Here is a 14652-nt window from a genome sequence, read left to right on the forward strand (position 1 = left end):
TAATGTTTCTTGTGTGTGTCATTTTATTTTATTTTTTTAAAGATAGCTTGTTCTCAGCTGCTTCACCTGGTATAGAAAAAAATGAATGAATTAAAGTTTGTTTTTATACCTTTGAGTAATAGTTTTTAACTATTTCAAATCACGTTATTTTTCATTGTATATGATTTGCAAATATTTTTCTCGTGGGATAGAATCAGGATCTACTATGCATAGAAACTTGTCCACATTTTGTAAATATGTAGGTCATTGTCAGATTGTGAATTGCGGCTGTAGAGAGTATCTTTCGGCATGTGTGTCACTGTGTCATGTTTCACACTGTGTTTAACAATGAGTGTGTGTGTGTCTGTTGTGTGTGTGTGTGTGGTGGTGTGTGTGTGTGTGTGTGTGTTGTGTGGTGTGTGTTGTGTGTGTGTGTGTGTCCCTTATTGTCGAGTCATCTCCCACGGTCACATGCTTGTCAGAGGGCTTAGAGGAGGAAACAATGGAAGTTGGGAGGGTTTGAACCTATAGTTGGTGCTCAATGGTTGCGAGTGTAGAGTGTGTGTGTGTGTCAGGGCAGAGTGTGTGTGTGTGTCAGGGCAGAGTGTGTGTGTGTTAGGGGGTGTACAGAGCCGAGCCAGTAATACAGAACCAACCAGTCTCCCTCGCTCTCTCTCTTGCTCTGCTTCTCTCTTCATCCCTTACACACACACTGCCTCTTCCTCTCCCTTACAGACACAATCCCTCTCCCTCTCTCCCTCTCACGCACACTCCCTCTCCCTCTTCCTTACATTCACCACTCCCTCTCCCTCTCTCACACACTCCCTCTCCCTCTCACACACACTCCCTCTCCCTCTCCCTTACATTCACCACTCCCCTCTTCTCTGTGTTCTCTCCTTGCCTGTCTGAATTCACAGTGGGTTTTGACTCTGCACTACGATGTCTGCAGTTGCAGGAAGCTCTCTGCAGTGAGCACGCCGAGGTAAGCTCTGTCGGGCTCTCTCTCTCTCACACACACACACACACACACACACACACACACACACACACACACACACACACACACACACTCACACTCCCTCTGTTTGTGGCAGTCGAGTTCATTGTCTCCACTCACCATGATTACGTTGTTGACTGCAAGCTCACAGACACACAGCTCAGACTCCACTCACTTCTGTGACTGTCAGTAAAAAAAAAAAAAGTGTTATTCATTAACTGTAGCATCGTGAATGTTTTTCAAGTAGAGATTTGCTCCAGTTATGCTTGTTATGCTGCGGTTGAAGCCCCTCGCTGTACCTACACTTACCAGGAGAGTTGCTCTGGATAAAGGAAATTATTTAAATGTATGCATCGCCATCCCCTTATTCCCTTAAACTCTGCTGTCTTTCTCATTTTGGGTTTCGGTGTGAAGAAGAAGAAATGTCCTCTGTCCTTTGTAAATACAAGCCTCTAATAAGCAGTTGTAATGTTATCGTGTCACATAGGGAGACACAGAGGAGGGTTTTGTTAGAGTTTGGCGTGTCATTGTGTGTGAATCTGTCGCGCATGCAAGGAATTGGAGGGAGGGAGGGAGGGAGGGGGGGGGGGGGTGTTCCTATCTGTTGAGTGAAGTGAAAGAAGAATAAGAAAAAATGGGAAGTGTTCCTGTATTTTTATGACTGTTTCCTGTTGGACGGTAAAACAGAATTCTCTCCGTTTTGTACCTATGAGCTCCAGCTGACTAGCTTGAGTCTGCATGAACTTTTTTGTTGAGTGAGGAGGGATTTTTTTCTTCTCTGCCATTAACACACACAACATGTACTGAGGGGGATGCGATGAAAAATCATGTCCTTATGCAGCTTTCAGTTTGTACTGAGCTCTCAATGTAGTCTTTGTCTTGTGAGGTAACACCTGTCTCTTTCGTTTCTATACATTTTCCACCAATCCCTCTATTTGTCTCTCTCTTTCTCTCTTTGAGAGGAGAGGAATGATAAGGTCTTGAGTTACAGATGGTGTCTAACCCATGATATCGGCTATTTACGGAGACTTCCAACGTTACACCTGTGTAAAGCCACATTGTGTCTTACTTCAGCAAAGGGAAATCGTTGTGAATGATAATGACCAAATCAAATGTTATTTGTCACATGCGCCGAATACAACAGGTGTAGACCTTACAGTGAAATGCTTACTGACAAACACTTAACCAAAAATACAGTTTTAATTTTAAAAATACCTGCTAAGTAAAAAAGAAAATGTGTGGGGGCACCGGTCATTCGAGGTAATTGAGGTAATATGTACATGTAGGTGCCCAACATGTAGGTAGAGTTATTAAAGTGACTATGCATAGATAATAACGACAGAGAGTAGCAGCAGCGTAGAAGGGAGGGGGGGAATGCAAATAGTCTGGGTAGCCATTTGATTAGTTGTTCAGGAGTGTTATGGCTTTGGGGGTAGAAGCTGTTTAGAAGCCTCTTGGACCTAGACTTGGCGCTCCGGTACCACTTGCCGGGCTGTAGCAGAGAGAACAGTCTATGACTTGGGTGGCTGGAGTCATTGACAATTTTTAGGGCCTTCCTCTGACACCGCCTGGTATAGAGGTCCTGGATGGCAGGGAGTTCGGCCCCAGTGATGTACTGGGCCCTTCGCACTACCCTCTGTAGTGCCTTGCGGTCGGCGGCCGAGCAGTTGCCATACCAGCCAGTGATGCAACCCGTCAGAATGCTCTCAATGGTGCAGCTGTAGAACCTTTTGAGGATCTGAGGACCCATGCCAAATCTTTTCAATCTCCTGAGGGGGAATAGGTTTTGTCGTGCCCTCTTCACAACTGTCTTGGTGTGCTTGGACCATGTTAGTTTGTTGGTGATGTGAACACCAAGGAACTTGAAGCTCTCAACCTGCTCCACTGCAGCCCCGTTGATGAGAATGGAGGCGTGCTCGGTCCTCCTTTTCCTGTAGTCCACAATCATCTCCTTTGTCTTGGCACCACACGGCCAGGTCTCTGACCTCCTCCCTATAGGCTGTCTGGTCGTTGTCGGTGATCAGGCCTACCACTGTTGTGCTATCGGCAAACTTAATGATGGTGTTGGAGTCGTGCCTGGCCATGCAGTCATGAGTCAACAGGGAGTACAAGAGGGGACTGAGCACGCACCCCTGAGGGGCCCCCGTGTTGAGGATCAGCGTGGTGGATGTGTTGTTACCTACCCTTACCACCTGGGGGCGGCCCGTCAGGAAGTCCAGGATCCAGTTGCAGAGGGAGGTGTTTAGTCCCAGGGTCCTTAGCTTATTGATGAGCTTTGAGGGCACTATGGTGTTGAACACTGAGCTGTAGTCAATGAATAACATTCTCACATAGATGTTCCTTTTGTCCAGGTGTGAAAGGGCAGTGTGGAGTGCAATAGAGATTGCATCATCTGTGGATCTGTTGGGGCGGTATGTAAATTGTAGTGGGTTAAGGGTTTCTGGGATAATGATGTTGATGTGAGCCAATGACCAGCCTTTCAAAGCACTTCATGGCTACAGATGTGAGTGCTACGGGTCGTTTGTCATTCAGGCAGGTTACCTTGGTGTTCTTGGGCACAGGGACAATGGTGGTCTGCTTGAAACATGTTGGTATTACAGACTCAGACAGGGAAAGGTTAAAAATCTCAGTGAAGACACTTGCCAGTTGGTCAGCGCATGCTCGGAGTTCACGTCCTGGTAAGCCGTCTCGCCCTGCGGCCTTGTGAATGTTGACCTGTTTAAAGGTCTTACTCACATTGGCTACGGAGAGCGTGATCACACAGTCGTCCGGAACAGCTGATGCTCTCATGCATGTTTCAGTGTTACTTGCCTCGAAGCGAGTATAGAAGTAATTCAGCTCGTCTGGTAGGCTCATGTCACTTCCCTTTCTAGTCTATAGACATACTAGCGTCTAGCCTCTAATTTTTGAAAATACAAACCTCTTATCTTACAAAGTTAATCTTGCCGTTATAGAATATGCTCAAATATTATAATCTAGGACCAGGTCCCTCCCCCTGTCCATGTAATTAGGATCTAAAGGGCAAAACTGGACTAGCACTCCACCTCTGAGACACTTTGAGAACACCGGCCAAGGTTACACAAACCAAAAACAAAATCAATTTTAAGCATATTTTATAACGGCAAGATTTACTTTATACATGACGTACTTATGTAAATAAAGTATTTCAGTTTTTTTTTTTTATACATTAGCAAACTTTTTTTTTTTTGCTTTGTAGTTATGTGGTATTGTGTGTAGATTGATGAGGGGGGGGAAATGTAATCAATTTTAGAATAAGGTTGTAACGTAACAAAATGTAGAAAAAGTTTTAGGGTCCGAATGCACTGTAGCCCTATTGGCGCTGATCAAAAGTAATGTACTACATAGAGAATAAGGGGCAGTTTGGGATCCAGCCCAAGTTATTATAGAGGGCAAGCTAGGCCAGTCAGCTAGCTCTGATCAACTTTGACCAAACCAGGCAATGTCAATTACTCAAGATGGTGGGAATGACATGTACTGCAGACCTTATGAGGTCATGACCTTATTTTGCCAACACTATTGACCTCTATTTTGACTGGATGATGATGGGCAACGGCGTAGACCAGAGAAACACTTTGAATGAACGAGAAGGAAATGAATGGAATAGAATAGAGTTTCTAAGAGTGGTTCTCATCTGCAACCATCAAAGCAGTTGTGCTTTTCAATCCATTGCACTCATATTTAGGCCATTTTACATTCGCATCAGGGCTCACAATCCGATAGTAAGTCTGCCCCAGAGTGCCTGAATATTAGATGTGGTTTGCTGCTGAGTCACTGTCCTCTGTTACCTTGAGTCATACTGGTAAAGGAGAGGAGCCGGGGAGAAGAGAACAAAAATATATTATTCTGCGGTTTTCTATTTTCACTTCTCTTTTGTAGGCCTTCTCAGGTGTCATACATACTGACATATACTGTATATATGCTATTTAGTTGAATATAAGCCTTCTCAGGTGTCAWACATACTGAAATATATATGGTACTATATATATGCTATTTAGTTGAATATAAGCCTTCTCAGGTGTCATACATACTGAAATATATATGGTACTATATATATGCTATTTAGTTGAATATAAGCCTTCTCAGGTGTCATACATACTGAAATATACTGTATATATGCTATTTAGTTGAATATAAGCCTTCTCNTATATATGCTATTTAGTTGAATATAAGCCTTCTCAGGTGTCATACATACTGAAATATACTGTATATATGCTATTTAGTTGAATATAAGCCTTCTCGGGTGTCATACATACTAAAACATTTTGTTACGTTTACAGCCTTATTCTAAAATGTATTAAATAATTTTTTTGCTCATCAATCTACACACAATACCCCATAATTACAAAGCAACAACAGGTTTTTAGAAATTTTTGCAAACGTATTAAAAATTAAAAACAGAAATACCTTATTTACATAAGTATTCAGACCCTTTGCTATGAGACTCAAAAATAAGCTCAGGTGCATCCTGTTTCCATTGATCATCCTTGAGATGTTTCAACAACTTGATTGGAGTCCACCTGTGGTAAATTCAATTGATTGGACATGATTTGAAAAGGCACTCACCTGTCTATATAAGGTCCCACAGTTGACAGTGTATGTCAGAGCAACAACTAAGCCATGAGGTCGAAGGAATTATCTGTGGAGCTCAGAGACAGGATTGTGTCGAGATCTGGGGAAGGGTACCAAAAAATGTCTGCAGCATTGAAGGTCCCCAAGAACACAATGGCCTCCATCATTCTTAAATGGAAAAAGTTTGGAACCACCAAGACTCTTCCTTGAGCTCGCCATCCAGCCAAACTGAGCAGTCGGGGGAGAAGGGGCTTGGTCAGGAAGGTGCGGAGATGGAGATGGGAGAACCTTCCAAAAGGACAACCATCCCTGCAGCACTCCACCAATCAGGCTTTTATGGTAGAGTGGCCAGACGGAAGCCATTCCTCAGTAGAAAGCACATGACAGCCCACTTGGAGTTTCGCAAAAGGCACCTAAAGAACTCAGACAATGAGAAATAAGATTCTCTGGTCTGATGAAACCAAAATTGAACTCTTTGGCCTGAATGCCAAGCGTCACGTCTGGAGGAAACCTGGGACCAATCCCTATGGTGAAGCATGTGGGTGGCAGCATCATGCTGTGGGGATGTTTTTCAGCGGCAGGGACTGGAAGACTCGTCAGGATCGAGGGAAAGATGAACGGTTAACCTTGATGAAAACTTGTACCAGAGTGCTCAGGACCTCAGAATGGGGTGAAGTTTCACCTTCCAACAGGACAACGACCCTAAGCACACAACCAAGACAATGCCGGAGTGGCTTCGGGACAAGTCTCTGAATGTCCTTGAGTKGCCCAGCCAGAGCCCGGACTTGAACCCGATCTAATATCTCTGAAGAGACCTGAAAACAGCTGTGCAGCAACGCTCCCACCCAACCTGACAGAGCTTGAGAGGATCTGCAGAGAAGAATGGGAGAAACTCCCCAAATACACTTGTGCCAAGCTTGTAGCATCATACCCAAGAAGACTCTTGAGGCTGTAATCACTGCCAAAGGTGCTTCAATAAAGTACTGAGTAAAGTGTCTGAATACTTATGTAAATGTGATATTTCAGTTTTTTGTGGATTTGTCGAATTGTTTTCCTTTTTAATGCGTTTGAGCCAATCACTTGTGTTGTGACAAGGTAGGGGTGGTACACAGAATATAGCCCTATTTGGTAAAAGACCAAGTCCATATTATGGCAAGGACAGCTCAAATAAGCAAAGAGAAATGACAGTCCATCAGTACCTTTAGACATGAAGGTCAGTCAATATGGAAAATTGCAAGAACTTTTAAAGTTTCTTCAAGTGCAGTTCAAAAACCATCAAGCACTATGATGAAACTGGCTCTCATGAGGACTGCCACAGGAAAGGAAGACCCAGAGTTACCGCTGCTGCATAGGATAAGTTCATTAGAGTTACAAGCCTCAGAAATTGCAGCCCAAATAAATGCTTCACAGAGTTCAAGTAACAGACACATCTCAACATCAACTACTCAGAGGAGACTGCGTGAATCAGTCCTTCATGGTCAAATTGCTGAAAAGAAACCACTACTAAAGGACACCAATAAGAAGAAGAGACTTGCTTGGGCCAAGAAACACGAGCAATGGACATTAGACCGGTGGAAATCTGTCCTTTGGTCTGATGAGTTCCAACCGCCGTGTCTTTATGAGATGCAGAGTAGGTGAACGGATTATCTCCGCATGTGTGGTTCCCACCGTGAAGCATGGAGGAGGAGGTATGATGTGTGGGTGTGCTTTGCTGGTGACACTGTCAGTGATTTATTTATAATTCAAAGCACACTTAACCAGCATGGCTACCACAGCATTCTGCAGCGATACGCCATTTATTCTGGTTTGCGCTTAGTGGGACTATCATTAGGTCAATCATGACCAAAACCACCCGCCACCTGAACAGCTTCTTCACGCGCGCTTCACCAGCCGACCACCTGGTCCATGATGGTCTTCTCGTTCATGGACTTTGCACTATCATCCTAGAACTGTACATTGCTCTTTTGCACTCTCTGCACATTCTTGTATGCACCTACCAATTTGCACTCTTCCCACGGACTGACTCTTACATATATATTTTTCCCATTACACATAATTCTTAAAAAATGTATTGTTTATACACATTGCACATGCCAAATTTATAGCTTAGTTTATAGTTTTACAGTTTAGTCTGTAGTTTTTAGTGTATTCCAGTTATTGTGTATATTCACCAGGCCAAATTCCTGGTACATGCAAATGTAAGGTGATTCTTAACTGTAAGGAAGAAGTAAAAAACAGCACACTGGTTTACAACCTGGACTCAGGGGTAGACGTAACATAGTAAATGTAAGGTGATTCTTAACTGCAAAGGTAGAAGTAAAAAACAGCACACTGGTTTACAACCTGGACTCAGGGGTAGACGTAACATAGTAAATGTAAGGTGATTCTTAACTGTAAAGGAAGAAGTAAAAAACAGCACACTGGTTTACAACCTGGACTCAGGGGTAGACGTAACATAGTAAATGTAAATCTATCTCCCTCCATTTATAATGATATGTTATGTTTTGTATGGTTGGTATTAATTTGTGCATTTCTATCATCTATTTCATATGTTAAGAATGACAAGTTCTACAGCTGTACCATAGAGAGCATCCTGACCGGTTGCATCACCGCCTGGTATGGAAACTGCTCGGCGTCTGACTGTAAGACATACATCCCAGTATATCACTGGGGGCCAAATTTCCTGCTGTCCAGGACCTATATACTAGGCAGTGTCAGAGGAAGGCCCCGAAAATTTTCAAAGACTCCAGTCTCCTGAGTGGCACAGTGGTCTAAGACACTGCATCTCAGTGCTAGAGGTGTCACTACAGACCCTGGTTTGTTTCCAGGCTGTATCACAACCTGCCGTGATTGGGAGTCCCATAGGGTGGCGGACAATTGGCCCAGCGTTGTAGGGGTTAGGATTTGGCCGGGGTAGACCGTCATTGTAAATAAGAATTTGTTCTTAACTGACTTGCCTACTTAAATAAAGGTTAAATTAAAAAACCAAAGTCATAGACTGTTCTCTCTGCTACTGCATGACAAGCAGTACCAGAGCGTCAAGTCTAGGTCCAAAAGGCTCCTTAACAGCTTCTACCCCCAAGCCATAAGACTGCTGAACAATTAATCAAATGGCCACCTGGACTATTTTCACTTTAACCCTACCTACATGTACAAATTCCCTCGACTAACCTGTACCCCCGCATATTGACTCAGTACTGCTACCCCCTGTATATAACCTCGTTATTGTTATTTTATTCTGTTACTTTTTATATTCTATTACTTTTTTACTTTAGTTTATTTAGTAAATATTTTCATTAAGGGCTTGTAAGGAAGCATTTCACGGTATCCCTGTTGTATTCGGCACATGTGACAAATACAATTTGATTTGAATTGCAATTTGTACAATATGTTACGAATTTGCAATAAGTATGATATGTTACAAATTCATTTTTTTGTGGCTACCGTTAGCTAGGTGACTAACGCTAGGCTAAGGGGTTAGGGTTAAGGTTAGGATTTAGGTTAAAGGGTTAAGGTTAGGTGAAGGGTTAGCTAACATGCTAAGTAGTTGCAAAGTTGCTAATTAGCAAAAGTTGTCCGTGATGATATTCGAACAGGCAACCTTTGGGTTGCTAGATGTTCGTGTTTTACGCCAACTAATCCACCCGAACAACCCCCCTCCTTTCATTTTTACGTTAAGTAACCTTCTTGTCTTATGTAACCATACCAAACGTAACATATCATACTAATTTGAGAGTCCCGGATTTATATTTTCTAGTCTATGAGATCAGGCTTGCCGTCTTACCATCATGCCCTAAAATCTAAAGTAGAGTCCCTCCTGGCCTATCAAATATCTTCAGAGTACACGTCACTTTCCAACAACCTTATGTTCTGTGAATGGCTACAGTGCCAAAACTTTGATCAAGTCTGACCAAACACGTGTAGCTAGGGTCTTCTATCCATACGCTCACTAGTGTTGCATAAACAATCATCTTTTCACACACACATTTTTAACCCCATAATCCCTGGCAGGTTGCCTAACATGGACCGTGTGTAGCGCTTTGCTTCAGTAACACGGACCACCGCTTACAAATCCACACCATGGATTGACCTTAACATTCCACCGACCCACATCAACAACAAAGGCAAGAGTAGGTACAACGTGGTAATCTCCTTCATCCCTTTTGCCATTCTCATTGTTTAAATGCTGGCTGGCGAATCTGGAGCTTTTTTCCACTAAGCGCTTTTATTATTGATTTTATATTATTAATATCTGATTTATCCTTGATCCAGCAATGCTGTCCGGAGGCTTCGTATGGAGGGTGTGACATAATTGCAGAGCCTCCAGAGGCTTGCAGAGGCCAAATGGAGCTCTGTACGACGATACGGTGCGCCTCACAATGTTTTGTAACAATGCGGAGAGCTCCGTATAGTTCCGTATAGCTCCGCATTGACATGATTGGTTGACGGTAGGTGAGGGCGGGAGGTCCTGTATAAACACAAACTCACTTCCTTGACAACTTCCTTCACAACAGCCCTGCTCTGCTCCGCGAAGCGCAAGAAGAATGAAAGCCCTGACTTCTACAGAGGTCCTATCACAATAAATGCTGTACGGCCCATTGCAAAAGTCAGATTGACCGTGCAGAGTCTTTTAGCTTTTTTGCATCTATGAGGGAGGAGGTGGTGCCAGGGGTTGAGGGTCCTCGCCAGAAATAACCATGGTCCCTTTGTGTAGACTTCTGATGTCTCATTTATCAACCGTGCATACATTTCTCACTAAATTCTGGCGTACGTGGAGATTCTAGGGTTTGCCTGCGTTACAAATTATTGGGATTTATCACTGTTGCACGCAACATATACGCATGTTTTCATTGATAAATCAGAAACACAGACAGTATTTGTGCGCTCATGGACTAGCATTACAACCCCACCTGCAAAACGCCCTCTATTCACCTTTTATGGTAACAAAAACGCCCTCTATTCACCTTTTATGGTAACAAAAACGCCCTCTATTCACCTTTTATGGTAACAAAAACGCCCTCTATTCACCTTTTATGGTAACAAAAACGCCCTCTATTCACCTTTTATGGTAACAAAAACGCCCTCTATTCACCTTTTATGGTAACAAAAACGCCCTCTATTCACCTTTTATGGTAACAAAAACGCCCTCTATTCACCTTTTATGGTAACAAAAACGCCCTCTATTCACCTTTTATGGTAACAAAAACGCCCTCTATTCACCTTTTATGGTAACAAAAACGCCCTCTATTCACCTTTTATGGTAACAAAAACGCCCTCTATTCACCTTTTATGGTAACAAAAACGCCCTCATTTGCTGTACGATTTGTAGATGTTGGAACTGGGCCATGATAGTTCCTAAAAGAGAAGTGCAATGGCAAGTTTGATCACATTTCTGTAAAAGTGTGGGCAGAATGTGTTCATTTTTTGCAGTGACTTTTTCAAACTTAAAATGCATGCCGCCTATAGCGAGTGCCAAAACACTGGCCGTGCATTCTGCAACATTGATTGATTGTCTATTTGAGCCATTTAAAAGTAAATGCTTCAGCCATCACTTTTATACAGAAGATGAATTGTTGTTCAGTATTTTGTTATCAATACATAGTGTTTTATATCTTCTGCCTTGGTGGCTCCGAGATTTAATAGCCTATGATGTCGTGCTCCTACTGCACAGCATTACTGTAGCCTACCCATACTGTCAAATATTTTAAGTAGGCTACCGGTCTATTTACTTTTGAGCATGCTTGGCTATTGAGGGATGGATAAATGGTAGCATAATATTTATCCTGCAATATATTATTTAGGCCTATATAATAAAAGTAATATAAACATATTAGGCTCCATGCTTCTCTGAGATCTCCTTACTAAATGTAAATGCCTTTCTGTTATCATTAGGCCCACATTTAAAAAATATATTTTTTATTAATCTACCATTATTAGATTTCCTGTCCATCAAACCACCTCCATTTCTCCTAAGGGAACAATACACTGGATTAACCAGCATGGTCTGAGGTATACTTGGAGATGTGCACACTTTCCTGGGAAAACTGGGGCATGCTGGGTTTAGAGTCTTTTTTTGTGTGCACACACCTTTTGATAAATGAGGCCCCTTGCTCTCTGGGGCTTTAAACAGTCAAAAATAGGTCGTCAGAGATGTCAACACTTCACTTAACGCTGACATGTGCAGTATGATGCAGTTACATTGCATTGTAAAACGTGTTATAAGAATACCACTTTTTTTTTACTGAAAATTCTTAGCGATACCTCGTTATAACTGAATTTTTGTGTGTTCAAAAGAGGTTAACAGCCCCTGCCGTGGGTTCTCCAGAGGGGACTAGAAGTAAAGTCAGCTGGAAATACTTTTATGTCTTCTATAGTGTTCTTTATGATACAGAATCAGTGTGCCGGGAGCAGTATCGATTTGATATCAGGGAGGGATGGGTCAAGATTTAGTCCTCAGGTGGCTCTCTTCCACTTTAATGAAATGAAGGTTGAACTGAAAGGGATGATAACGTAATCAGAGACAGACTGACACACACACACAGACTGCTTCTGTATGTAGGAGTAATATTGAGACTTACAGAATGTCGTCCCCTTATTGCTCTCTTACGTGTGTGTGTGTGTGTGTGTTAGTGCGTGGGTGTGTGTGCGTGCGTGTGTGTGTGTGTGTGTGTGTGCATGCGTATTTGTGTGAGTCTGCCTGCTTCTGTGTCCTAGTCTTTGAGGGCTTTCAGAGTGACCCGCTTCACCATAAGATGGATAATTAAAGATGAAAGTCGTACCTCAAGCAGATGCAAACACTCTGTAGTGAGTGACGACAACATCCGCACATGAATTATGCTGTGTAATGAACTCCCCCCGTGACATCACATGATTCAGCACGTATCTGTACTGTGGATCCACCACCCCTACTCCAATATAATAATGTGTGATTATCACATGTTATACATACATAATATATAAGTATCATATCATTCCCAACCAGGAAGTGTCAGAGGATACCTTTAATGAACATCCTCCATCCCGTTTCTCCTCCCCAGTTTACGGATGTACTATTTCCGAAGGCAGTAACCTTGCAGCAGTGACCTTGTTGATGTAAACCGTACTGACACTCTTATACTCCAGTGGTGAGACGGAGTATATACACTTATCACTTATCACTTGAAGGAAGAGAGGGGTACATCTCAATAGTCTGAGGTGATGCCCTCTCAGTTCAGTAGATGTAACGGGTCAGGGATGAGGGATGATGAGGAGAGGAATCACCCTGTAGACTATTGAGATGCATCCATAGGAAACAGGAGATATGGGTTCCATTTGGATTATACAAAAGTGAGAGAAACTTTAAACGAGACAAACATAATGTCAATACTTGACCTGAATTTGCATAGCATCACAATAATGGTGTGGAAAATGCTGACTGTGTCAATTTACTTACTGAAATTATTTGGGTTATACATTCGGGGGATTTCCAAGTGCACGATATGGCAACCCCACTATCTGACCACGGGCCAGGACAGGTTTTCTGCTTCCTCTCCTCATCCCTCATTCCTGACCTGTTACATCTACTGAACAGAGAGGGCATCACCTCAAACTATTGAGATAGTGGCAACCCCCACTATCTGACCACGGCCAGGACACAATCTGCCAACCCTGACCCTCAAGCGCTGCGTTGGGATGTTCCTGCGTGTCTGAACGTCATCGAAGGAAAATTTGTCAAGATATTGTCCTGTTATCTAAATACCAGGTACCAATCTGGCAACCCTGACCCTTAGTCGCTGCTTCTAAAAAGCATACACAGACTCATGATAACTGCTATATGTTATTCTCTGTTGAGGAAAAACTCTCCAACTAACAGAGAAGCTCTAGTCTACACTGTTTTAAGTGTTTATGAATGTTATTTCACTTCTATCATAGATGCGAAGCAGTAAGTGAACTCGGCCAGTGTTATTGGGCTGGCACTCACACTATTGTTTGGCGGTAATGTGACCAACTGTGCTTGGACACGGGTCAGCTTGGCCCCACTGTACTGTTAGCCCACTGAGCTAAGGCCTAGGCATTCGCTCGGGGAGCTAATGTAAGTCTTCAGATCTCAGGCAAAGTTACTCATCACGTAAACCAGGTGGCCACTACCATAATAGACCATGGTAACAGCGGCTAAGTGTTACAAGATGCTGCCTGTCCAGCTGAATGGATGTTCTCCCTCTGGAAAAATACAGCCATTGGATGTTGTGGTCTTGCCAAGGTGGATACATCCTAATCTCGTCTAACCCATTCAGAACAAGTCAATGCTTAGCAGTGTTTTCATGTTGAAGCTATCACACAGGTTTTCATTATGAAGCTATCACACATGTTTTCATAATGAAACTATCACACGTTTTCATTAAAAAAAATACGCTCCCATAAACTCAGTGCTAGAGAGATTGATTGCTGTTGCTTTTTTGCCGCTGTGTTGGCCCCATTTGGAATCACAATACTGTGATTGGCGCAGCGGTCTAAGGCACTGCATCTCAGCTGTAGAGGCATCACTACAGACCCTGGTTCGATCTCGGGCTGTATTACAACCGGCCGTGATCGGGAGTCCCATAGGGCGGCGCACAATTGGCACAGCGTCGTACGGGTTAGTGGAGGGTTTGGCCTGGGGTAGGCCGTCATTGTAAAATAAGAATTTGTTCTTAATTGACATGTTAAATAAAAGTTTAAAAATTACATCTTGTTGTTCACTCATAAGGGGTTGTCTGTAACGATGTGCGCTGAGAGTCGGGAAGCAAGTTCAGGGAGTGAGTGTTTTAATAAATAAACACAACATAATACAAAATAAGAAACACGAACAACGTACAGACACGACACAGGAACAGAAACATCTGGGGAAGGAACCAAAGGGAGTGACATATATAGGGAAGGTAATCCCGGGAAGTGATGGAGTCCAGGTGCGCGTAACGTTGGTGACAGGTGTGCGCCATAACGAGCAGCCTGGTGACCTAGAGGCCGGAGAGGGAGCACACGTGATATTGTCTCATGGTCGATATGGTAAAGCCTTTAATATGGTTAGGGTCAGGACCCTGTGACCTGTCCAGGAAAAACCCTAAGCC

The 14652-nt window shown here is 43.1% G+C and overlaps 1 protein-coding gene across 1 annotated transcript in view; it reads left to right on the forward strand.

The window, feature by feature from the left end:
* Nucleotides 1-571: 571 nt before the first annotated feature.
* The window catches only part of LOC111979765 (anion exchange protein 2-like), a 50126-nt gene continuing 36045 nt past the window's right edge, over nucleotides 572-14652 (forward strand). The window contains 1 exon segment of the mRNA XM_024010459.3: nucleotides 572-961. The gene's annotated coding sequence lies outside the window, so the exon portion shown is untranslated.

The sequence above is a fragment of the Salvelinus sp. IW2-2015 genome, linkage group LG19 (genome assembly GCF_002910315.2).
Source record: "Salvelinus sp. IW2-2015 linkage group LG19, ASM291031v2, whole genome shotgun sequence".
NCBI lineage: Eukaryota > Metazoa > Chordata > Actinopteri > Salmoniformes > Salmonidae > Salvelinus > Salvelinus sp. IW2-2015.